The following is a 25892-nucleotide window of genomic DNA, read 5'->3' on the forward strand; positions in this document are numbered from 1 at the left end:
ATCGAATTCGACCTATGCTGATTTTTATTATCATAATATATCTGTGCATTTATACCTATATCATATATATTCATATGTTTATATAAATATTATTATTACTATTTATTATATTTGAACAAATAAATCGGGAAAAGATTTGGCTCATAAAATACAGAATAAGAAATAGGATCGAGCGAACAACCATGGCCGATTGCGCGTTCCAACCTTTTGAAGGACACGCGCGCAGGCGCATACCGATGCACGTAGATGCAACGGCGCGAACTACGAGGTTACTTCGAAAGGGAGGAGGGCAAACAACGGTGTCACTCGCGTCGAGTGTTCCTACCTTTTACCACGTGTCACAGGTCAGTTTCGGTCCCACGGAAGAAAAGGAGAGAAAGATTATATGCTTAATCTAAGTCCACATGTTATATCTCATGAATCGATTTTTATATTGGCGACTATATCGAGAGATAATTTTCTTCTACTCCCATAAATACAAATGTATGATAAATTTTTAAATAGACTATTGTCAGGTTTATGAGAGTGAACGTTCACTGGTCGAATAATTAGTAGCTCGAGTTGGATTTGTTGGAAACAGGTAAAGGTGAAAAATGCGACGTGTCTGTTGGTAAAAGGTATGAGATTATTTGCGAGAAACTCACCGTCGTTGTCGTTGTCGTTGTCGTTGTCGTTGTCGTTGTCGTTGTCGTCGTCGTTGTCGTCGTCGTTGTCGTCGTCGTCGTCGTCGTCGTCGTCGTCGTCGTCGTCGTCGTCGTCGTCGTCGTCGTTGTCGTCGTCGTGAAACAGGCGTGGAAGAGATTTCAGCAATAGGACGTTGCGATTGAGAAATCGTTAATTATCGTTCACCGAAGAGAGCAGCTGAGTGCTACGAGAATGAACGCTTTTCTCGTAGTATACCTCAAAACGCTAGCCACGTTTCGCAAGACCTTCATGAACGTCGTAAACGTTATCATATTTCAAGTTCTTTTTCTTTATTTTTTTCTCTCTCTCTCTCTTTCTCTCTTTTTCTGTTTATTTTTTTCCTGTTGTACGTAATGAAAGTATCCTGGTACAGATTCGTCGATTTACAAAGACAAAGAAAAATTAAATGAATAAGATAAAAATGAAAAAAAAAAAAAAGAAAAAGAAAAACGAATTGAAAAGTCGAAGAAAACGAAAGGACAAATAAAAGTAGACGAGGAGTAGAGTTTGGAGTTCTTAAGGAAAATAAAAATGCGTAGAATCTCGAAAGACAAGAGAGAAAGATAAAGAGAGAAAAAGAGAAAGAAAAAGGTAGAGATGAAGGGAGGGATGTAGAGAGATACATTACATATTATTAAAATTGCAGGTCAAGAATAACTTCCTACCGTATAAGTACACGTATCGCCCTCGCGCGACTTGCCTGACACAGCATTACTCTAACGTAAGAGTCGATCGACGGATATCCATCTGATGCAACGTCGAGGAAGAAACAAGACGAGAAAGATTTATGAGTTCCTGCCGCGAAATAGAAACGTCATGGTTTTCCCGAGAAAATCAAAGAAAAGCATCGTAGATCTTTATTACGAGCCAACAAAGTCAACGAGCGCGTATGATTTTGGATTTGGTTCACCCAAATATAGCCGCTAGACAAACACGAGTTTATACCGTGTAGAAGTCTTGGTTGACGTTGGAAAAGGGGGATGTTTAGCAACGAGGGATGATTCAAAGACCCCGCCACCAATCTGTTTCCCCTCTCTAAGCCGTGAGTTGTCCATTCAAGCGGATGCCATCTCTCTCTTTCTTTCTCTCTTTCTCTTTCTCTCTCTCTCTCTCTCTCTCTCTCTCTCTTTCTCTTTACGAACTCTCCTTTGTTCGTGAATTATTGGAATAAACTGCGTCTAACCGACGAGATCGAACGTAAGCTAGAAGTAAGCGAGAAATTTATTCGACAATAATCAACATAGATATTCGAATGAGCTTTCTTTTTTCTTTCTGTCGTCTTGTATGATATACAACGAAAAGTTGTTAGGAAAATGGTTGTACACCTGGGAAGAAATAGAAAGAGAAAACAATTGTAAGCGCGTTGCGACGAGAAAAGAAAAGACGAAAGGGCCAGCAGTTGTACGGTACTATGGAAAAGCAAGAAGGAATGAGAGAGAGAGAGGGGGGGGAGAGAGGGAGAAAGAAATCTAACGGTGATCTGAAAAAGTGTACTCACAAGCGAAAAGCTTCGGAACTTTTCCGAGAAATGGTGGAGGACGTGGGTGGGATGCTGCGAAGAAGTGGTGGAAATCGAGCAAGAAGAAAACTGAGAAAAAAGGCGTAATAGAAAAGGACGAACCTATATAATATATACTTTATAGAAAGTAGGAGAGAGAGAGAGAGAGAGAGAGAGAGAGAGAGAGATAAAGAAAGAAATAAAGAAAGAAGGAAGAAAAGAAATAAAGAAGCAAAAAAGAAAGAAAGAAAGAAAGAAAGAAATAAAGAAAGAGAGAAGAAAATGCTTCGGATAGAAGAAGAATGTGATTTGAGGAGAGGTGAAGTGTGGAAGGAAAGGAAAAATTTTTTGGTGGAAGGGTCGCTTTCCTGCAAGAGAGTGAATGCGAGAGAAAAAGAGAGAGGGAGAGAGAGAGAAAGAGAAAGAGGGGAGAGATTGGCTCGACGAGGGGAAGAAACCTTTCACGAGTAGAGAGCGTTGGGGGTGCAGGTTCGAGTTTGGGCTTAAGTTCGTTCGAGAAGGGCACGAGCTAGAAGGGAAAGGACGAGTCAGTTTGAAAGAGAAAGAGGGAGAGAAATAGAGAGAGAGAAAGAAAGAGAGAGAGAAGAAAGAGGAACTTGCTCTGATGGTGGAGAGCTATATATCTATCTATATATATATATATATGTATATATATATATATATATATATATATATATATATATATATACAGACACATACACACTAAATAGAAAGAGAGGAAAATAGGAAGGAAGAGGTAGAAAGACAGAGATAGATAGATAGATAGATAGAGGTTACAACAGCCGAGCTCGGTCTCTGCTCTAGAGACTATCGTAGAGTGCAGCGACGCAGTGTTGCCAATAATTCAGTCGCTTTGGATCATATCATTTTTACTGTGCTTCTTGTATTTGCACTCGACATAGAATTCGCTGTCCAATTGATTCGCACAATTACTTTTTACAACGTCGTCAATTTGACGTTCGTAGTAGGTCGGATAATATGAGAATTACTTTACCGACCGATTCATTTCCAAGCGATGACAAGTCGTTTATTGGTGCACCTTATCTAATCGCCATTTTAACCCTAGATATTATCGAAAGAGTAATAATCCCAGATCAGGTTTATTGAAGAGGTTTTTCAAATCGATTCTCTATGAGGTTGAATGTAAGAGAGATTGGAATTCGTGGACCGGTCACAACTCGTTCGATACCGTACATAAGTACATACATATGTAGTTACATACAATCGCAAGTGGCCGTGAAGAGGCACGACACTGTAAAATAAGGACGCGCATCCACCTTTCTACTCGTGGTACCGCAAAGAAACGGTGACCCGCGGTGTCCGGCTGCGTGCACATTCCAGCTTGTTAGGTTTGACTCCTCGCTCCGGTTTCTTTCCCGAAGATGTCGATTCACTTGGAGAGCTACTCGAAAATAATACCATCTTAATTTACCAGAACCACTGACCGTTTGTGCAACGTATAGTATATGCGGGCATTGTCCCGCGACGAGTTGTCGGTTTAACGTTCGCGGTCAATTGCACTAATTTCTACGACATAATACAAATGTAAATGCATATGTATGTATATCGTGTTTTTCTACGACCGACCACCAGTTTACGTATAGACTCGATTCGAATGTAACGAAAAAGAGATTTCATTTTGGAGAGATCAATGCCACGCATAGATCTTTCAACCCGTTCCGGTTCTTTGATTGTTCGGATTCGATCGGATCAATGATCTCGGGAGGACCTCACGTGTGCTCGAAAATCGCGTACCAGTATAGTACGGGATCCCGTGAGAAAAATATATTTAGAGATGTTCTACGATGATCGAGCAAGTTATTATCGACGTTCTTTCTATTTGATTACATAGATCTTTCCTTCTATCATAACAAGCTCGTTCGAGGTGCTTCAACCAGTTCCCGAATGTGGGAATCAATCGAGTCTATATAACGAAGTTAATTTATTGATATTGGATAAATATTTATGGGCTCATGTCAATTTATGCGCTTATATACGAAAGAGGGGAGATAGATAGATAGATAGAGAGTAAATTATTTTCGCTGGTAGATACATATAGGCAGAGTTCAGAACGTCGTATAGAAATACTCATTCTAATCATAGGAAATTCCTTAAACAGAGAGCATGTGAGAGAGTGATAGAGAGACAGACAGAGAGAGAGAGAGAGAGAGAGAGAGAGAGAGAGAAAGGAAAGACGAGGGTGGTAGGGGAGAAGGGATGTTCTCCCAAAAATTTCACCAAGGAGTTAAGACTGTCGACTACGAGGACGCCGACGACGGGACTGGCTATAAATATCAACCCCTCCACGCCATTTTCTCTCTTTCTCTCAAGCTTTTCAGATATCTTCGTTTCTCTCTTCCGAGAGAGTCGTCTATCCTTCTTCCTCCTTTTTCATCATCTTTCTCTCTCTCTCTCTCTCTCTCTTCCTCTCTACTCTACAATATGTATTTAAAATAGCTGCATGCTGCAAAATAACTGAAATAGCCGTGAAGGGTCGATGATCCCCAGTGGCTCCTACTTCCTGGAAGAGTTTACGGATTTTCGACGTCGTCGTCTCGAAGACGAAGAGACGAAGAAGACGAAGGGGAAGACGACAACGACAACGACAACGACAACGACGACGACGACGACGACGACGACGACGACGAAGACGACAAAGATGACGAAGACGACGACGACGACGACGACGACGACGACGACAACGAAGATACGCGATGACTGAGGAACGACAACGACTTGTCGGCACCGTGCACAGTGTTCCTTTGACACCGTGTATCCGTTGCCTTGCCGTTCCACTTTGCTTCAAGGCGAAAAGAACTTGAGGGAGAGGGTGTGGAGGAGGTGGAGGTGAGAGGCTCATTCACGGAAGACGGAAGTATACGATGTTTTAACTAGTTCTTTTTTCTTTTTCCTTTTATTTTTTATATTTTTTCTTTTTTTCTTTTTTTCTTTTTTTTTTGTTTCCTCCCCCTCCCACTCCAATCCTCCCTATCTCGAGTAATACATCTTATGCGAATAATTGTTAACTTTAATTATTCTTACATCATTCTCATATATGATATAATAACTCCGATATAATTTATATAGTAATGAATGGAGTGGCCCAAAGTGAAAAACTATAAATTTCCATTGGTGAGTCATTTTCACCTCATTATCCCCCAACTTACAAAAGCTTTCCCTAGCAAAGTAAAACACATTGAAAAGTTCGGTACGATCGGTAAGAACGATTTCCTTTCCGTGAAAGCGAGTACCTGGACTGCACGTAACATTCGTGCTCGATGTACGAGTCACTTTTACGAGTTTCTACCGGGCGTTAGCTGCATCGTGCAAACGCGTTATCTTAATGAAACGCAATGAGATTGGTTTCGTCTTGAGGAATGAGAAAGAGAAGCGGTGAGATAGAGAGAGAGAGAGAGAGAAATAGAGAGAGAGAGAGAGAGAGATAGAGAGAGAGAGAGAGAGAGATAGAGAGAGAGAGAGAGAGATAGAGAGAGAGAGAGCCGCGCAATGGCGCACGCGCGCACGAGCGTTAACGATCCTTTGTTCGATGTACGTTTTGACGCGTGCGCGCGCGCGCGCACAGACAACTTTCTTACATTTTCTAAGATGAGAGACGTACGTAAAATCTGTCCATTGGTTTATGCGGATTCACTCGTAATAATGAATATTAACTTATCAATTATTCGATAATCAATGAAAAAGAAAAAAAAGAAGAAAAGAATAAATAAACAAAAAAAATGAAATAACGTTTTATCAATACGAATGAATAGAGAGAAGCAAGTGTTATTTCTCCGATCGAATCACGTACACGAGTATCGATAATTTTCGATAAGAGAATTAAACGATAAGAATGCGTTCGAACATTTAGTTGTGCGCGCTCGCGCGTTTCTATGACGAGCCAGCCTATGGAGATTTGCTGCAACGGGCGCGAGCGCGAGCGCGCGCGCGCGCACACACGCTCACGGCACACGCGCGGCAGCGAACGGCAGCGCGAGTAGCAGCGTTAGCCTTGACATTGGTCACGTTGTATTTACTTTGTGGAAGGTTGCCGGAGGATTAATATACGTGCAAGCCATTCGTAGCTCGTGCGCGACGCTTTATTACGAACGCGATATGATTGACGCCTCGACGAGTCTTGGAAGAATTTTTGATTTGCTATTGAAACAAAACGAAAAAGAAAAAGACAAAGGATAGAGGAAGGAAGGTAAAGGAAGAGGAAAAAATAATAGGAGGAAGAAGATTAGGAAAAAGGTACTTTAATGATAAATGTAAAAAAATAACATAAAAAAGAAAACAATAAATCTAATAGAATTCGTAGATATGCATTTTTTTTTTCTTTCTTTCTTTCTTTCTGATATTCGAAATGTTTCTGGGATTCGAAATTATCCACAAAGATTATCCTAAAATATCTATTATTTATGTACTTTGTTAATGAGAGAAATAATCAAGATGGTTGAGTCACGTGATGTAACCTTTAACAACATGGCGCTCAGACATGATATATCCGATTATTTTTTTCTTTTTTTTTTTCTACGTTTGATACTCAAAGAATATGTAAAGACATTCGATTCGTCCACGGGGTTTTTTTTTGATTTTCAACGGACTTATCCAAAGATCGTAACCGAATTGAAAGGGATCGTAGTGGGATAAAAAGGAGAGAATGAGAAGAAGAAAGAGAAAAAGAAAGAGAGAGAGAGAGAGAGAGAGAGAGAGAGAGAGAGAGTGAATCCTCTCACAAGCCATCCATTTCGTTTTAACCATCCTCTTCCTTCTTCACCCTTGTGAAAAAAAGACTCTCGTAAAATCGATTCGCTGCGCGGGTTCACCGAGACTTCAGACGACGTCTCCGTCGTCGCCTCCACTATCGTCGTCTTCGTCGTCTTCGTCGTAGTCGTCGTCTTCGTCGTCGTTGTCTTCTTCGTCGTCTTCGTTGTCGTCGTCTTTGCGTCGCCGTCGCGTCGTCGATGTCGACGTCGACGTCTTCCTCCCCTCTATCAGAGACTCTACATGCAGCACGGGTGTTCTGCGTGCCTCTGAACAAAGTCTCGCATTGTCCCTCGGCTATCTCTTTCTCGCTCTTACTCTTCTGGATGCTGGGAATGGTTAAGTGATAATAATAACAGTACGAATTTTTGGAATAGTTTATAAGACTCGTATGGGAGAAGAGAAAGAAAGATAGAGAGAATCGTGAACGTGGGGAGGAGTAGTGGAGCCTCGAGAAGAGTAAAGAAGGAAAGAAAGAAAGAAAGAAAGAAAGAAAGAAAGAAAGAAAGAAAGAAAGAAAGATAGGAGAGGAAGAGGCGAAAGGAGAAGAAGAAGAAGAAGAAGAAGAAGAAGAAGAAGAAGAAAAGAAGAAGTAGAAGAAGAAGAAGAAGAAGAAGAAGAAGGAGAGACTCGGTTTCTCTTCAACGCAAACGGTCGATGAGAATGCTCTCTCGGTGGGGGTGGGTGAGGAGGAACGTAGGGCAGCTCGAGGAGAAGGGGCTGGGGGCTGCTGTGTAGCGGGCGAAGAGGAGAGAGGAACAGGAAAGAAGGCAGCGAGAGGGAGAGAGAGAGAGAGAGACAGAGAAAGAGAGAGAGAGAGAGAGAGAGAGAGAAAGAGAAAGAGAAAGAAAGAAAGAGATAAAGCAACACGGTTTGAGGTGAGGAGCGAAGAGAGAAGGACCGGTGAGAAGCGGAAAGGGGGTTGTCGGGGAGAGAGAGGCAAGGCAAGTGAAGCCAAGTGAAGTGAAGTGGGGCCGCGGGACGGACGCGGTGGCATTGACCCCGTATAGTAAGTAAGGTAATGTGAACAGCTAGCGCTTCTCATCTCTTCTCTCTCTCTCTCTCTCTCTCTCTCTCTCTCTCTCTCTCTCTCTCTCCCTCCTGCTTTCTCTCTTTTTCACTCACTTACTCACGTATCTCTTGCCCTCTCTCTTTTTCTCTCTCTCTTTTTCTTTTTCTGCTTCTCCATTCCTCCTCTCCTTCCTAAAGGGTTCCCATCGGATATTGTTCGGTCGGTGGGTATAGGAGGGTGACCTCAGGGTGGACAGCGACCTCGAGAGAGCACCTTCTATCGCTCGATTCTAAAGTCGTCGTCGTCGTCATCGTGATCGTAGTCCTCCCCGTGTCTCCTCTCTTCTTCTCCATCTCGTTAAGTCATTGGTCTTTGTTGACGGTAGGTGAAGATCACGTAGGTATGTATGGGTATATTTCCGTTCTTTAGCTATCAAACATTTAACTATATTTTTATTCGATTACTGTGTGGGAAACATTTGGTTCATAAAAATCTTTACAAATTCATTTTTTTCTTTTTTTTCTTCTTTTGGTTTTTTTTTTTTTTTTTTTTTTATAATCTTTGTTTAGAGAAGAAGAAGGGAGAGAGAGAGAGAGAGAGAGAGAGAGAGAGAGAGAGAGAGAGGGAGAGAGAGTAAAAGCCCTATTGTAAATGCCGTATAACCAGACGATATTAGTTTTGTGCGAGAGAAAATCGTGCCGATAGGGAAGGAATAGCTCGTGCGCGAGAGCGTAGAAAACGGTGGTCGCCTTGAACGTACGCATTGTTATAGCCTATCGCCGTTTATTACCGAACGCGTCGTTCTCCTTTCCACGGGTTTACGCAAGCGGTTGTCATCGAATAAGTCTATGGAGATCAAAACACTGTTTTACACATGTATGAATATATATATATATATATATATATATATATATATATATATGTATTAATGTACATAGCAGCATTGTACACCCTATATATAATAATAAATAATAACAAAAGAAACACACTCTCTTTCTGTCTTTCTCTTTCTCTCTCTCTCTTTTCCTCCCGTTCTCTTTGATTTAAATAAGAAGAGGAGGAAGAAACAAGAGGGTTCGAAAAAAAGAGGGATCACGTAGGAAGCGTGAGATTAAGTAAGAAAGTTTTGATCTCAACGGGTTGATACCTCACGTCCACGTAAGGAACAGAGATAGTCATAAGATTTTACCTTTATGACTCGTAATCCCACGACTCTCTTTTTTAAACAGAAAGAAAGAGAGAGGTCAGAACTCGTACGTGTTACCAACGAAGATACAACTCGACGCTTCTACAAGCATTTTGTTAGTTTCCAAGTTTAAATTTCCCGCCAGCAGTCAGACTCAGCCGATACTTGGCGAACGCGCTCGTATACGTATTGTATATAACACCGGTACTATGCGTTGCGTTACGACCTGCGGTTTCCCTTTAAAGCTAAAGCTTCCACGCATGCACTGATGTTACGCATACATATATATATATATATATATATATATATATATATATACATACATACGTACGTACGTGGCAATCCAATGCATTCCGATGCAGCGCACGATTTTGCATTTAGACCGTGGTTACTCGCATGCCCGCCATCTTGGAGTTCACCGAGTTCACTTTTCTTTAACTCGTCGATCTCGCTTTTAGATTTTAGCAAACAGATTTTGAAAAATACCTAAAGAATAATTTAATTTTTACAATGTAGAAAAAGGAAAAAGATTCGTGGTGGAAAGATTAATGATCGCGAATTGGAAATGGATGTTTTCGAATTTAATAAGATTGATTGAAGAATCCGCCACCAGGCGAGATCACGGCGCTTTCGTATCCAAGTGCAGTCACATAAGTGCAGTACTGATGCCACATAAGACGCATCGCTATGTGACGCAGAGCGCGTGGGTTGGATATCATAATGTACGGTCTATATCTGACATATCTCGATTCTGCGGGCCTAACTGCGTCATACTCAAAGTGCGCGCGCTTTTCGCGTACGTATATGTCGCCGTTTATGATGCGTTTGAAACGCGTCAACGCGTTGCCCGCGAACTTTCACTTTGTTCCTTTTATTTTTCTTTTATCGAATCATGCTATATAACATTTTCAAATCGTATTTACATAGATTTATGAATTAATTACAACTCGTTAATCGGTTTTCATCAAAGTTTCAAGGAAATTAGATATTGGGAAGTAATATGTTTTTCAACAAAATGACGACTTATTTTAACATTTCCTAGAGAAACATTAAATATAATAGACGATAAATCAGAACGATTTGAATTTAATTTCTTCGTGTAGCGCAATTTCTATAACCAATAATTAGTTTTCTCGGTGAAAGATGTTAAATTACTAAATCACCGTGTCGGTAAGAGGTTAAGTACGGCAAAGAAAGCTTCTATAAGCGTTTACTTACTTGCATTTGTGAGTCGAACGATTCGCGAATATACGCTTGACTCTTACCGATCTTTATTGGTGATAGAAAGTTGGCGAGATCGTTTTAGGAGCGAACGGAACAAACATATTCGAATGAGAAGGGATATGTATGTATATATACATATGTATATATATATATATTTTTTTTTTTTCGAGGAATCGCTATTGCAATAAAAATAAATAGGCACGCAATAATAAGTATGTACTACATACGTACATAGATAGAATAGGTATGGTTCGGTTTAGTCATAGTAGTCGCATACCGGTAAGAAAATTGAGACATCTCGCAAGGTCGCCGAGAACTCATAGTTCGAGTTGTAAATCGAAAAAAGAATGGCTGCGATCGTTGGAGCGATCGGCGACCGCCCGCACCTGCGCGCGCGTACCAATACGACACGCGGATGTAGTCTCGCGCGCATTAGCGCGCACCGACTACTGCAACCTTCAAGATCGACGTGCCGTATTTGCTCTCGACGCGCTTCGGCTAATCTCGTGTTGCTCGAGGGCGCGCGCGCGCCACGACCTCCTTTAACGTTACGCGCCAAGCCGGACGCGCTTCTACAATACTTCTGCGATCTTTTTTGTTCTTCTTTTTTTTCCTCTTTCTTTGTCCTTTCTTCTTTTTTTTTTCTTCCCTTCGTTCTTCTTTTTTCCTTTCTTCTGTTTTTTCTTCCACCCCCTCACCACCAACCCTTTCCGATTCTCCCCGATCATTCGTCGTAGTCGTAATGACGATAGTTATCGGTACGTTTGTACTTGTAAAACTTAAACTTAATGCGCAATATAAATAGAAAGCTGATCGTTACGTAAGAAACTCTACATACGTATATAACGAGTTAGTGCTACGTGCTTGGTATCAATCTTCGAACAAGTGGAAATGTTTCTCTTTTTATCCCTCGGGAATACATTGCTAGTTGATCGCAATTATTGATATTACAATATCGGTTTGGATACGGAACGATTACGGTATCTAACTGTATTAGAAGAATGTTCAAATCTTCCTTCGAGAGTGATCCTACTCGATTAGGATGATCATTATGGTATTCCTACGTGGTAGATACATAAGTGATCGAACGAGGTGTCACGTGGCAGCTCGGCATCGACTATACTCGGGCTGTTTCCTTCATGAGGATATACTGACTACTCCACATGAGGTCATGGAATTTAATAACGGACGAGGTCGGAGAGCGAGCTTGAGCACGCGCGCGCATGGTCGTGCGAGAGCTCGGTGACCAGAGAGAGAGAGAGAGAGAGAGAGAGAGAGAGAGAGAGAGAGAGAGAGAGAGAGAGAAAGAGAGAGAGGGAGAGAGAAAGAGAGAAAGAAAGAAAGAGAAACAGAGAAGGACGACGACAACGAAGACGACGAAGACGACGAAGACTAAGAAGAAGAAGAAGAAGAAGAGGAGGTTGCGCTCATTCATAGGAATTTTACAGGTTGTCAGGCAGGTTTGACCGGCCTTTGTCATGGAGGTAACGCGGAGGAGAGGAGCCACGGAGTGAGAGATATCTGTCCGGCCACAGGAGGACGAATCACGGATGAATTTAGACACGGCATACCTGGAGACCACCGTAGCACACAACAAAACGTGACCCGAGAGAGTTTCACTACTCTTTGATTCTTTGAAGAGCAGGAAGCTGCTCTCCAATATATACCTATATATCTAAAGTAGATTTATTGGACATCTAATATTAATATTTACATATTAAAATATGCAAAATTATGAAAATGCCACTAGGAAGAAAGTGAACGCGGATATCCTAAATCCTTATTTACTTGGCGTTCAAAGCCATACTTTAGATCACTATATACGATGGGGAAAATAATTGTACTGTTTACCCTACGTGTGCTAATACACGTTGTAAGTACGGTATATACAATACCAGCGAAAGATATCCCATGCCGAGGCTCACGGAGGACTCGTGAACCGCCTCTTTTATCCGGGGCGCAATTGAGTCAACGGCCTTTCGAAAGAAGTAACGGTATACGATTATTACTCCTACCGAGTCCTATACTCACGAAACTCAACATTCGCGTGCACGCGCGCGCACAGGAGAGAGAGAGAGAGAGAGAGAGAGAGAGAGAGAGAGAGAGAGAGAGAGAGAGAGAGAGAGAGAGAGAGCCTTCCATAGCATGCTTTTATGGATGCAGCGAGAGAGAGAGAGAGAGAGAGTATAGAGTAAGTAGACAACATTTTACACAAACAACACGGTGACAGATCGGCACCTTTAACAGAGCCCGTTCGCCAAGTGAAACGAAACGTTCGCTTCGTTACGTGTCCTGTCTCTCTTATCGTGATCTAGGACCATATGATCTCTGGAGTCCTTCGAATTAAATGTATTATAACGAAATATATCGTAGATTTATTTTGTTAGACCTAGTCGCAAAAGGCTATCTATCGATGTCCCGATAAAACTCGTTTAAATCCGTTATTGTTAAGTTGTTAGCGAACACAGAAGCAGTTCGTAAAGTCAGAGAGAACAGGCTGTGGTATACCAGCGATGACCGCGGAAGGCCGCGAGTAGGGTTGGGAGTGGGGGGAAATGCTCTCCAACTGGGTGGAAAAAAGAGAAATCGATGTCAAGATGGGGAGATCGATGTCCTATAAAGAAAATATCTGCGTTTCGACAAATCGGCTCCTTCGGCAAGATATATCAAGTTCGTTTATTGATGCCTTCGATAATAGTAACGAGGCCGAATTAAGTCTTACAATATTTCTTTGGTCTATTATTCGATGATATATAAATCGAAAATCGTTCTTTTGTTCGGATCAATTATTTTTTAAAAGACCGATAGAATTATATATTCAAATCTTTCTTTCTTTCTTTCTTTCTTTCTTTCTTTCTTTATGCAGTACGTCTTAGACATTCCTATTTTATCGATCGGATAAGTCGAATGCCGAGAAAGTAAAAAGGCAAATTAGAAGAGTGCACTTTGATGTACTTAGCCATCTTAGTGCTCTTATTCGATCGAGGTACAACGTGAATGGACCGCACTCATAATCCCTATTAATAAAAACGCATTTATCCCTTCGCCCTCGGTCGTTCTCTCGGCACGGGGAGACGAAGAACGCATTCCAGCGTGCAGTCCGCCGACGATCTGCATTCGCAGAAAAGGACGAAGAAGTCGTGGAAGCGAGCAAAACGAATTAGCATCCCGATCGTTCCAAGCGGACCGCCCCCTCTCTTTTTCTCTTTCTCTTTTCGTCCTCCCTGCTTCTCCAGAGTACTCGTAAGATACTCTCGTATACGTTCTCGTACCTGTACGTGAGAAACAAGAAACTCTGAGAGATAGTTTCTCTCTCTCTCTCTCTCCCTCTCTCTCTCTCTCTCTCTTTACCTCCCCTCTCCCTTTTTTACTCTTTTACATACGTATGCATGTATCGCAGACGAGCAGGACTCGCAGCAAAGAGGTAAAAGAGAAGAGGAAAGTAGCGACGATGGCATAAATCACTTGAGTCTCGATGCCTGACGAACCTATCTCCATAGACGGTAATAATAACGCGAAGCCTCGCCAAGTTTGAAATAAACGTGTCTTGAGTAGTCTGGCTACTCAGATATTTTTTTTCTTTGACTTTTGTTCGGTAAGTAAATCTATATACATACTACAGGTAAAGCGTTGCAACTCAGATATTATTTACGGGTAAGGTGGCTCGTTAACCGGTGATCCGTTTCGTGATTTCTCGCTCATGGCTCTTTCATCGCGAGAGAAGTTGTGTAGGTGGGCGCTCTCTCGCGTTGATAGAAGGAGGGGGTGGAATCTTGGACATGGCGGCCGTACGGCTAATGCGTCGCTATACCCGTTCAGCGATGTTTGTTTGAGAAGCACTTTTGGCCGGATCATTGACTCCTTTTCAATCCACAGCAGACTTGTAGCAGCGCTGCGTCGGATTAGAAGTGGGACTTAAAGAATGATTTCACATTGAGCTTTGTACCTCGAGGATCTCGGGCGTGTGGCAAAGCGAAAGGCGGTAGGAGAGTTCGAGTTTAAATTACGGTTCAACCGATTTCTTCGAATAACTCGGAGAAAACGCCGAAGCAGGTACGACGCATCGAATTGGAACGTATCTTTCGTAAATGACGACATAACGTGTCTATCGGATAGTTATCCTCTTTATTTACTCCAACTTTGCCATCTCTTTCGACGCTTTATATTGCGACATGTCCGAGATATTTTCAATTCTCCAACCATTTGGCGGACGATTGAAACAGAGTCAACGCACTTGCCGAGTCCGACAGAAATTTGCCGTCAACGAGCAATAAAATTGCAACGGACGTTCCGTAATTTTAAATAAAACTGAAAGTAGTCAAGTTCTTTTCGTGTTTGAAGAATAAAAGAAACAAAAAAGACAAAGAAAAAAAAAAAGACGAAGAAGGAGAAAAAGAAAAGAACAGAAAAGAAATTATTCGCGGCCGAAGTGTCGGCTATAGCGGGTGTAGAGGGGGAAACGATATCTGAATCGCTCGACCATGAGACGATCCCTGAATAACAGTCGCACATGGCGCGGCTAGTGGGATGATTCATGGTCGTTGAATCGACGCGACCTCGAGGAGATGCAGAGTGAAAATAATTTATCCGCGTTGTGACCGACGCTCCTTTGTCCGTTGGGAGCGGCATGGCGGTCTAATTCGATCGATACCTTCCCTCTCTATCTTTCTCTCGCTCTCTCGTTCTGTCTCTCTGACATCATATCCGTACGCGTAGTATAGGACACGCGACGACGTCTATACATAAGCCACGCATACGTGCAAACGTTTGTATATACGTATGTAGAACATGAGTATGATTACAATATCAGAAGATGATCAAAAAAAAAACGAAGAGGGGAGAGAGAGAGAGAGAGAGAGAGAGAGAGAGAGAGAAAGTCAGATCCTCAGCGCAGAGGATTTCGCGGTGGCTGGCATTGCCGCGTACCGGTCGATTTACGCGCTCGTTTGCAGGTATGCCAAGCATGTAAGGTCTCTAACGCTGAAACGCCGGTCGTCCGGACAAAACGAGTGGGAGGAAGGGCAGCCGCAGGTTGACGAGAGGCGAGAGAGGTGGGAGGAACCCGTGTAAGAGGGTGGAAAGAGGAAGGAATTGGATGGGAGTGAGAAGGTAGAAAGAAGGAGAGAACTCCTCACTCTACTCTCTTTCTCTTTCTTTTTCTCTTTCTCTTTCTTTCTCTCTTTCTCTCTTTCTCTCTCTCTCTCTCTCTCTCTCTCTTTCTCTCTTTCTCTCTTTCTCTCGAGGGAGTGCATTGCTTGCGCACACCTACACAGAAAAGGCCAGCTACACACTGGACGGGGGAAGGCACATGGTTACGTAGCAGCTCGTTGCCTGACTGTCCCGACTCATGCCCTGCTGGCACGACACACTCTTTAAAACTCGACGTAGGAGATACGCCGAGTGTGTTTGAGAGAGAAGAGACTAACCGGCAACGAGGACGGTGGGAAGGAAAGCAAAGAAAGAGAAAGACAGTAAGTTGAAAAGAAAGGAGACGAGGAAAGAAGAGGAAAGAAAAAGAATGCATTTGGATTACTCGATAGAAAGAGAGAAACGAGTAGGTGGGTATGTTAAAAAAAGTTAGGGAGCGGGTGGGAGTCCCCGAGACTGACCGGACAAGACGATGAGGACGACGAACGAAAGAACCAACAGCAACTCTGCTTATATTATAGAACACACTATCGAGAAGATATAACCACCAGCGCCACGCTACGGTGGGAATTCGTTTCTCTGGGCTCGCGCTAGTTACATGGGTTCATAGTATGCCCGGTATTTACTAAATAAATCATTAAATACAAAGTATAATCGAATATAAATTAATAAAATATTTTTGTATAAAACATTATGTGGTAATTTGTATTGGCCATTAATCATCCTGCATTTGTTTATCACATATTTATCTTTATAATGAAATAATAATTAAAATTGAGATTACTTTACTACGAGTGGAATTAGCACTTTGAACCCAGCACGATGTCTTCGGGCAATATTGAATCCTGCAAAATCATCGGCTACTAACGTGCGATGAAGATGTGGTAAATATATGAATAAGAACGCATTTGAGCATTGGTTATCTGTATAGGTACGAATGTGAGCACGTAAGAACGTACTTATACATTGTATGCCTTTCTGCTTCTGAAAATCGCGTGCAAGTAGTCGGAGGAGACGGCGGCAGGTGGACGCGCGCACACACGCGGTGTGGACGAACGGAGAAGGGAAAATAATGTTCCGGGGGATATACATACATATATACATACGTACATACGTACATACGTATATCGCGCATGCGAAATTCCTTTTGCTTTCTCTCGACTGCCAAGCGAAGTGGCTTTGGGACAGCGTACGACGTTTGTCGTGCGTTACCGATGATTTTTCAGTTTTTCTTTTTTTTTTTTCTTTTCTTTTCTTTACTTTTCTTTTTTTTTTCTCATCATTCGATTAAATCCAAGAGATTAGAGTTCGCAAGGCTCGTTCAAACAAGCGCGCTTTCTTTCTTTTCAACCAATCATAGGAAATAGAAACGAAAGTACAAACGGATAAATTATGTTATACGATGAAGATATTGCTAGTATCAATTACGGTGATTAGTACAGAATTAAGGTGAAGTTAATGTAGAATAACTGTTGCGCTAATATAAATAATGTCGGTTAAAACCTGCGCGTAGGGTTAAAGGAAGAACAAGAAATGCAGGAAGAAAAAAATAAAGGGAAAGAGAAAGAGAGTGTAAGAGAGGAGGGCAGCTGGGTGGCGTAAGGTTCTCAGGTAGGTAGGTAGGCAGGGAACATTTAGACAGACGTGCTTTCGCGGCGTCGTGCACACCGAGATTCGTGGCCGTTCGCCGATCGTTGACACGGGGGCCCCGAGAGCACTCGACTGCATTATCGCGGCCGTGCGAACAGGTAACAACCTTGCGATCTCTCTCTCTCTCTTTCTCTTTTTCTTTCTCTTTCTCTTTCTCTCCCTTTTTCTCTCTTTCTCTTTCTTCTATCTCTGTCTTTCTAGCCCTCTTGCCCACCACCATACGTAGCATCCCTTTACTCTTCCTTCCCCACTCTTCTACTCGCCGGTGCGCGCGCGCTCTCGTGCGTTGAGCGCGAACGAGGGGCTATTTTCTTATGCCGGACCCGTCTCCACGCGCTCGGCAAACAAATACCCGACAAAACGGTCCCTCGCGGCACGAGCTCTTTCGTGCGCTCGCGCGCGCGCGACCAAGCGAGCGAGGTTATCCTTGCGCGGCAAGCTAATGTCGATATGTCGTTTACCGATTAAAGAAACAAAGGGAAAAAGAGAGAGAGAGAGAGAGAGAAAGAGAAAAAATGGAAGATAGAAAATAAAGAAATCTATACAGTTTTCCTTATTTCACATCGAATTTAATCGGCTCGATGATTTCTCATACTTTCGTGGGATACTTGCTCCATGCTCGGCTAACTCGACCGTTATTTATTTACCGTATTCACTCGTTGATCCATTTTCCTTCTCGAGTAAGGCTTACGGTTCAAATCAAATGACTGTCATGAATGACACAGTTATGCCAGTCCAAAGGAAAATGTTATTAATACTTTTAACGTTTTCCCTGAAGTAGATAACAGGTTAAGGATTCAAAGTAACGAATCCGTGTTATATATTTGCTTAGACAAGACAAATACATTTCAACGATCCCGATCAGCTTTTGGCACGCGGCAATGTTAAAACAGCATCACATTGATTCGAAAGTTTACCGCTTTCGCCCGAGCCCGAATGAAAGTATGGCTTGGTTCTAATGCATTTCAAAGAAAAATGGACGATCTCACGTGACGCGGTCTAGACGAGCGTGTTTCCACGAAAAGGCTTGATATCGTTACACGCAACAGCTCTTGGAAATCTTAACCTATTAACGTTTGATTGAATAGTTTGATAAAAAGAAAAATCTAAGAATCCCGTTGAACTAGCTAAGCGTATTATTTCAATAGCCAATTTCTTTGATAACAATATTGAAAGCATCGTACGTCATATGTAAGATAATGAAATCCAAGGAAGAATTCGATAATGTTAATTTTAAAAGGAGGTTAAACGGCAAGTTAAATGTATCGATCTAGAAACTTCCTTCCGTTCAAATTCCCCGGGCGTCGTCCTTTCACACGCCTCTACACCGGCCGAACGAATCGCTGTCGTCGGTGCAATGGTAGGTACCCTGAGTTGCGCCGGCAAAAGAGAACGAGAGAAATAATAGATTCTCCAATCGGTTTTGGGGCGGTGAGAGGTGGAGGAATAACGTGGCACGGGCCACGAGCTACGACGACGACGACAATGATGACGAGGACGACGACGACGACGACGACGACGACGACGACAACCAAGTGGAGGGCGTCGAAACCGGAAGTGGTCCATCGAGAATGGGAGTTGCCTTGACAACCGCGATCTGCTTTAACTCCCGCTCGATCGTCCCGTCGTCATCGGCCGTCTCTCTTTCGCGTCATTCGAAAGCAGTCTATTATTTGGGGTCGCTGCATCCTCCTCTGCGAGACTCGACAATTCGTACTTTTGCTTCCTCTCTCTCTCTCGCTCTTTCTCTCTCTCTCTCTCTCTCTCTCTCTCTCTCTCTCTCTCTCTCTCTCTCTCTCTCTCCCCTTCCCCTTTTCTGTATAAGTGCCGACGACGTGCGTGTGTTCGCTCTCTCGCGTGCACGCGCGCGCGCGCGCGCGCGCCACTACCGAACACACGAAATACAACTCTCACAGCTGTGCCGATCCCTCTACCGATTCTTTCCGATCTACCCCGAACCTCACCGAATCTTTCTGTCCGAACGCGTCTGCTCGTGCCACCGGGGACGGACGCGCGTCCATCGCTCGAGGACAGAACAGGATTGTTCGCGCGTCATCGGTTTAACCAACATCATTTCATACAAATAAACATCTAAAAGATGACGAATAGTCCATGGAATATAACAAAAAGGCCATTCCTCTGTTAATCTTCGTCCTATAAATATATAAACATATATGTATATATGTATGTATATATAAATATATATAGTTTAGAAAGTAATACAGTATCGAAACGATCACATTCTATTATTCCATCGAATAAGCCTGGCCGACATTCTCGACGTACTTTGCCAGGATCGCGAGGCTCGCACGATCGATACGCCTTTCCGCGAGGGAGTACGATTTGCTGGCGTTAAAGTGCCGACCGTACGCTGTTCGTTCGTTGCGCCAAGATTTCTCGAGATGCATCCCATCGCGCACGCGCCAGTATTGGATCAATGGCGCGAGGGACCCTCTTCATTCATTCGTCCATTCGAGATCCTTTAGCGTCGGTACAAGACGGTAGATTAAATGAATATTACAATGGAACGTATAACGTAATGATTATTATATCATTACGCTTAACGTACGTAATTATTCCAATTATCATTGATTCTTTTTCATTATTCCCTTATACTTCATATATTTACAGTACCTATCATATTTATTATAATATATACGTACATATTTATATACTTACATACAACATACATACATATATACAAGTGTACATATATATATATACATATGTGTATGTATATTTCTTCCCCTTATTATATTATGACTATATCATGATATAAACGTTGCCCGAAGAGATGTAAAAATTTTTTAGATAGATTAAGATAAAGGTGATAAATTCTTATTTATTGAAGGGCAACCCAAATGTATTCATCCGTCATTGGCCGTGCTCCGTACACGCTACGTATTGTGCGCGATGTGTGGGTCGCGTTGCGCGTTGTGTTGTAGGAATGCTGTCGGCAGCCAAGCAGCAGGGTCGCCCACTGTTACTCGCCGGGACTCGCTTTTGCCTGCCCCTCTGTCCTTCCTCTCTGCGCTCGGCGGCTCGCTTGTTCGCTTACTCGCTTACTCGCTCGTTCGTTCGTTCGTTCGTTCCTTCGTTCGTTCGTTCGTTCGTTCATTCGCTCGCTCGCTCGCTCGCTCGCTCCTTCGCTCGATTCCGTTTTAAAACTATATTGGCGTGCCCCCTTTGTACTTACTCTCCAAGTAGGCGCGAGGCGTATACATGAGTGCGTGCGCGAGTACATATAACTCGTGCGAGCGAGCGCAACGCATACGTACGTATATCGTATTACATATTTGCCGCCAACACGGGAGGAAGAGCAAGAGGACGGACGCATTGCGGTGTTGCTCGCTCCGTTACGCTGACTTTCTCGAGAGAGTGCGCGCGCGCGCGCGCACTCTTTCCTTAGAGTTTTAAGAAATTCGATCTCTTCACGCGGACTCTCTCTCTCTCTCTCTCTCTCTCTTTCTCTGTCCTTTGTTGTTTTATCATAGTTTCCCAGAGGGTGGGGGATGGGATGGGGGTGGGTGGGGGCAAGGGAAATATGACATTAAGTAATTTGCCTATCGAAATTACGTCCATGTTTACAAAAGTATCCAATGTTATTACCGATGTGACTAATTTCTCTATTCCATTAACATTTTCAAACGAAAGATTAAGCGGCGACAGAGGATGGAATTATCTCGGTTATCTTCCTTAGAGCAGAGCGTGCCTAGAAAAGAGAGATAGAAGGGTAGGAGAGGTAGTCCTTCGCTTTTGGATTAAGGCCCTTCTTCCTTTTCTTTTTCTATCTTTCTTCTTCTCTCTCTCTCTCTTTCTCTCTCTCTATCTCTCTCCCTCACTCTCTCTTCGTCGGTTCCTTCCACGAAACTCATCACCGTTCAACCGACTTTATCTCGCTTGTTTGCCTTTTCTTTCAACCGTTTTCTCTCTCCCACGCGTACGCCATCTTTCTTTCCTTCTTTCTTTCTTTCTTTCTTTCTTTCTTTCTTCCTTCCTTCCTTTTTGTTATTCTCTTTGGTAGGAGCTTTTGCCGAACGGCGATGTACCTTACGGGGTCGGCCCACGACGCAACCCAACAAGATGAAGCCCGCAACGGGCCCCGTCTGTCTGCCCCAAGAACTCACAGTTTTTGGTCTTGTTCCTCGTTTTCAGTGGCGTGGCCGTACTACGGCTCTCGATAATCGCTCGAGTCCTACCGAGTCCCGATCCCAACAACCAACCCGAGTCTACCACCTGCCGCATCGAAGCGGAAACCTTCGATCGTCTCTCTCTTTATCTCGGTCTTCTTTCTCTCTTTCCACAGCTCCTTTCTTTCGAGACTTCGATTCGACCTCCGAAAAATCTTCCTTGCCAAGAAGATACTACGCATATCTCCCTCTCTCTCTCTCCTCCCCCCCTTTACCTCTCTCTGTCTCTCTCTGTCTCTCTCTCTCTCTCGATATCTTTCGAACAACGTGCCACTTCATTTCGAAGTCTATGGTATCGTGACACATGTATATGCGATAGGTCAGATAACTTATTATAAGCGTGCGCCTGTAGTCTAGGTACTAAGTGAATCAACTTACTTAACTACCGAAGGATATATCGAGGTGAGATATCGATCGAGGTTATATCTGTCTTATTTTACTTTATACGAAATGCAACGAATCGTTAAAACGTTGATCGAAGGAAAAGAAGGCGAGGTCCGGGTGCGAAAGTCAACGCGCCGAATAACGGAACGTTACGAGAAAGAGTAAGTCAGACAGACATTCGTCGTCCTCCTCACCCCTTCTCCTCCCCTCATCTTACATCCCTCTTCTTCCTCCTACTCCTCAATCGTCTCGAGAATGCTGAATATAAAGTGTGTTACGCAGAGTCAGTGACAGTCGTTACGGTAGTGGTACATATCGGTTTCTAATTATTTCTCAAAGGTATACGCGTAAGTCGTATTGGGTCGAGGTGCCGCTATGGCGTCGGCTTCTTCTTCTTCTTTTTCTTCTTATTCTTATTCTTCTTTCTCTCTCTCTCTCTCTCTCTCTCTCTCTCTCTCTCTCTCTCTCTCTCTCTCTCTCTCTCTCTCTCTCTCTCTCTCTCTCTCTCTCTGAGAGTCGACACGGATTTCTGAGATCTACTCTCCTCCTCTGTGCGGTATCTATGAGATATATGTTTGTGCGCGCGCATACTGCCACCGTCCTCTGGCTCATACATTTAAAATAAATATACATACATACATACATGCATACATACATATATGTATATGTATGCATATATATGTCTCTTATTCGTTGCATTCGCAACTTGCAATTTGTGCGCCCGCGACAAATTACGACACGGCACAAAAGAGAGACACCTACATTATACGCGTCCTCGTTAAATTTCGACATTATCTCGGTAAGCCTCTCCTTCCTTTTCGAAATCGCTAATGAACTTCAAGAACTGATGAGGCTCTTAAATATTTAACGTTACAATTTCGAAAGTGTCCACCCAATTAGAAATACTTATGTACGATCGAGACAATGTTCCATTTATATATTTTTATAATTGGGTAATATAATCTGCTAAATAACTGTGTGAACACGCGGAGAGGAAACACGATAGCGTGTTGATCGAGAGAGACTAGGCCCTATTCCAAAGGATTCCCCAGAGTATGAGTAATTAATTTACTCTGATGATAACTTGCCGATTCGATAAGGGAGACGATAATGGAATCGTGTACAAGGTATTATCAGAGTGAACGTATAGAAGGACAAGACGTCGCTTTTGAATGTATACAGTGTCACCGGGCGAACCTAGCGATTTCGAGACGAGAATTTATCTATCTCGAGAGCGTATCGGGCTTTCAAAAGTCACTCCGCCGACCAATTCCAAAGGTAGATTGGAATTCGTTTGTACGATAAATCCAATCCGTGGAGTCACATAAACGTCGGCCGCGGTGTAACGCGCGTGATCGATGAGTCCAACCGATAGCGGATGTGACATAAATCGAGTCTACTTTATTTAAACGCCACACGCAAATATAAAGCCGGCGAATGCCTCTTTCTCTCTTTCTCTTTTACTATACTACTAACAACCACGAGGATTTTGCTTTAGCGCCACGTTCGCGAACACGCGCGCGCGCGCGCGCGCTTCTGTTCCCTGTCCACGCTCTAAATGATCGGGGAACCGTCTTTACCGACCGAGTCAAGCACGAAATCACCGTGAAGTGTCTCCTATTGGTTGAACAGGGGGTGGGGGGTTACTTGTACTACGACATTAGGTCCCGCGCGCGCGAGCGTCGGTCACAGTTCGGGCGGGAGAGAATGCAGCGCCTCCCCGAAGCTAATAAACTAGGCTGTCTCATAACTCAGAACGTTGCAATGTTGAGGCGTAGGTGTTTCACAACTCTCATTCTCTTTTCTTCTTTTACTTATCACACATAGAATTTAAGTACCGACGACATGAGTATTACGACAATACGCGTATACTCTTATTTTCATTACATTTGACCTCTCGATTGTGCTCTGTCAGAAGCTAATCCAAGCTTCAGCACGTCGAGAATATAAAGGATGGGGGAGGAAGGAAAAAAAAATGTATAACTAGAAAATGTTCTACCGAGGCTTCGAAACCTGGACGAAGATAGAGAAAGTAGAGATGGGGAAGGCGAGAGATGCAGAAAGTGAGTGAGTGAGCAAGAGGAATATATAGATATATAGATAGATAGATGGATAGATAGATAGATAGATAGATAGAGAGAGATAGAGATAGATAGATAGGTAGAGAGAGAGAGAGAGAGAGAGAGAGAGAGAGAGAACGGATCAATACCATGCGATACACGCCGAAGTAATTTCATTGTCCACTGTTAGCGGAGGTTCACGTGTCGCGTGGCACGGCATGGCGTGGCGTGCGCTCCTCTCCCTTCTCCCATCCCCTCTTCCCTACCCCTCAACACCCTTGTTTCTCCATATCTCTTTCTCTCTCTCTCTCTCTCTCTCTCTCTCTCTCTCTCTTTCTCTCTGTCTCTCTCTCTTTCTGCGCCTCCACAAGGGAAAATAGAACCCTTATGGCACGAGTGATAGCCGTACCTCTCTACTCGGGGTATTGATCACCCTCCGCAATCAATGTTAACACTAGTGTTTGCAGATGGCGAAATCGATTATCTAGATAACGTTTAGATAACTGCGCGAGTCTTCTTGGCTCTATGTATCACCAATGTGTAGTGTCATTTCTAAGCTAAGGTACTTGTCGTTGATGGAACACTGCGGATGATCGAAATACCGGAAGTTATTACATTAGAATGTACAGTCGACTCAATACCGCCTTTCCTTAAACTTTCATCCTATGTATAGCAAGACAATGCGTCATAGTGAAAGGATAAAGAACGATTCGATTCGGGGGACGCTTGACAAGTGGATCCAAGCGGGGAGAAAAATATAAGGTAGTGAGCCGCGAAATACGAGCTCCTACTTTGTTTCCTTGAGAACGTTTAGCTCGGTTAGGCTCTCTCACGAAGGAGAGCTCCAACTCTCACAGACGGGATCTTTCACTCTCCTCGGACATCTAGAGCGTTTACTTTCTCTCTCTCTCTCTCTCTCTCTCTCTCTCTCTCTCTCTCTCTCTCTTATCGCGATCATCTTTTTGTTATTTCCTCTATCGATTAGTAATTACGTTTTACAAGTTTCCAACTACTTAATAGTTACATGCATTACGAAATCATCCTGTTTGGATAAACTAATTTCACTAGATTAAACTGATAAACAGGATTCTTCCCTTTCTTAAGACTATTTGCGAAAGCAAATAAGCAAACCGAAAGAAGTTAGAAACACTTGGACTCGCTTTCCCCTTTCGCATCATGGAAGGTTCGAGGACCAGAGCGTGTTGTATTGCGTATCGCGAAGCTTCGTTGACCACCAGCGACGTGATGGTAGCCGTGGCGAGGCTACCAACCAAGAAAAGGCAACACAACGCAACGAAACGAAGAAGGCAGGAAGATTGGTGCTCTCACGTGCATGCAAGCGAGCAATGTATGTATGGATACATGCATATATGTTTGTACATTCGTATGTATGTATGTATGTATGTATGTATGTATGTATGTATGTAAGTACATACGCATGCATGTATGTATGTATGTATGTATGTATGTATGTATGTATGTATGTATGTATGTATGTATGTATATATGTATGTATGTACGCGAGTAGCACTTATGCGATCGCTTATGCGCCCGTCTGCCTACAAATCGCGCGTTTCTGCATCGCACACTGATTTCTAAGCGGCTTCTACGATGAGGACTGCCCCCGCTTGAGGCCTCCAAGACGACAACGACGGCGGCGAGTCACGAAGAAAGAATCCCTATGGATTGCCTTAGACGTATATCACCGATGTCTGACTCACGACTATGTCGACGCCACTGTCGTCATCATCGTCTCTGTTATTGTTATTGTTGTTGTTGTTGCTCTTGTTATTATTGTTGTTTTTGTTGTTGTTGCTGCTACTGCTGCTACTGCTGCTGCTGCTGCTGCTAGTACAGATGAACTTCTAGGAGAAACATAATAGTACTCATTATATATGTTCCTAAGTACTCATGTAAACTCTTAATATGATAATAGCATCGTATTTATCCTATTGTTTCTTTTTTACATTGAGTTTTTCCTATCAGATCTATCAATAGTAAAATGTCTTTTGGATTTTAAACATTATTCTTAAAAATACTCGTGGAACAAGAACGAGCCAGTTATTTCCAT

General features: G+C 43.0%; 2 long non-coding RNA genes across 10 annotated transcripts in view; one reads left to right on the forward strand and one right to left on the reverse strand.

Annotated features, from left to right (window-relative positions):
• Positions 1 to 25892, forward strand: part of LOC118442301 (uncharacterized) — a 69163-nt gene that overhangs the window by 30727 nt on the left and 12544 nt on the right. The window lies entirely within an intron of this gene.
• Positions 5186 to 17250, reverse strand: LOC146872496 (uncharacterized). Of its 4 annotated transcripts, none has more exons than XR_014983110.1 (3): positions 17206 to 17250; positions 8097 to 8408; positions 5186 to 7296 (listed from the first exon to the last, which is right to left on the reverse strand). It is a non-coding gene; the product is annotated as an uncharacterized LOC146872496 (long non-coding RNA). The 4 variants fall into 4 exon arrangements; XR_014983108.1 differs by lacking the exon at positions 17206 to 17250 and adding an exon at positions 10667 to 10913; XR_014983109.1 differs by lacking the exon at positions 17206 to 17250 and adding an exon at positions 10621 to 10913.

Source organism: Vespa mandarinia, chromosome 16, assembly GCF_050613455.1.
Source record: "Vespa mandarinia isolate Hongniang chromosome 16, ASM5061345v1, whole genome shotgun sequence".
Classification (NCBI taxonomy): domain Eukaryota; kingdom Metazoa; phylum Arthropoda; class Insecta; order Hymenoptera; family Vespidae; genus Vespa; species Vespa mandarinia.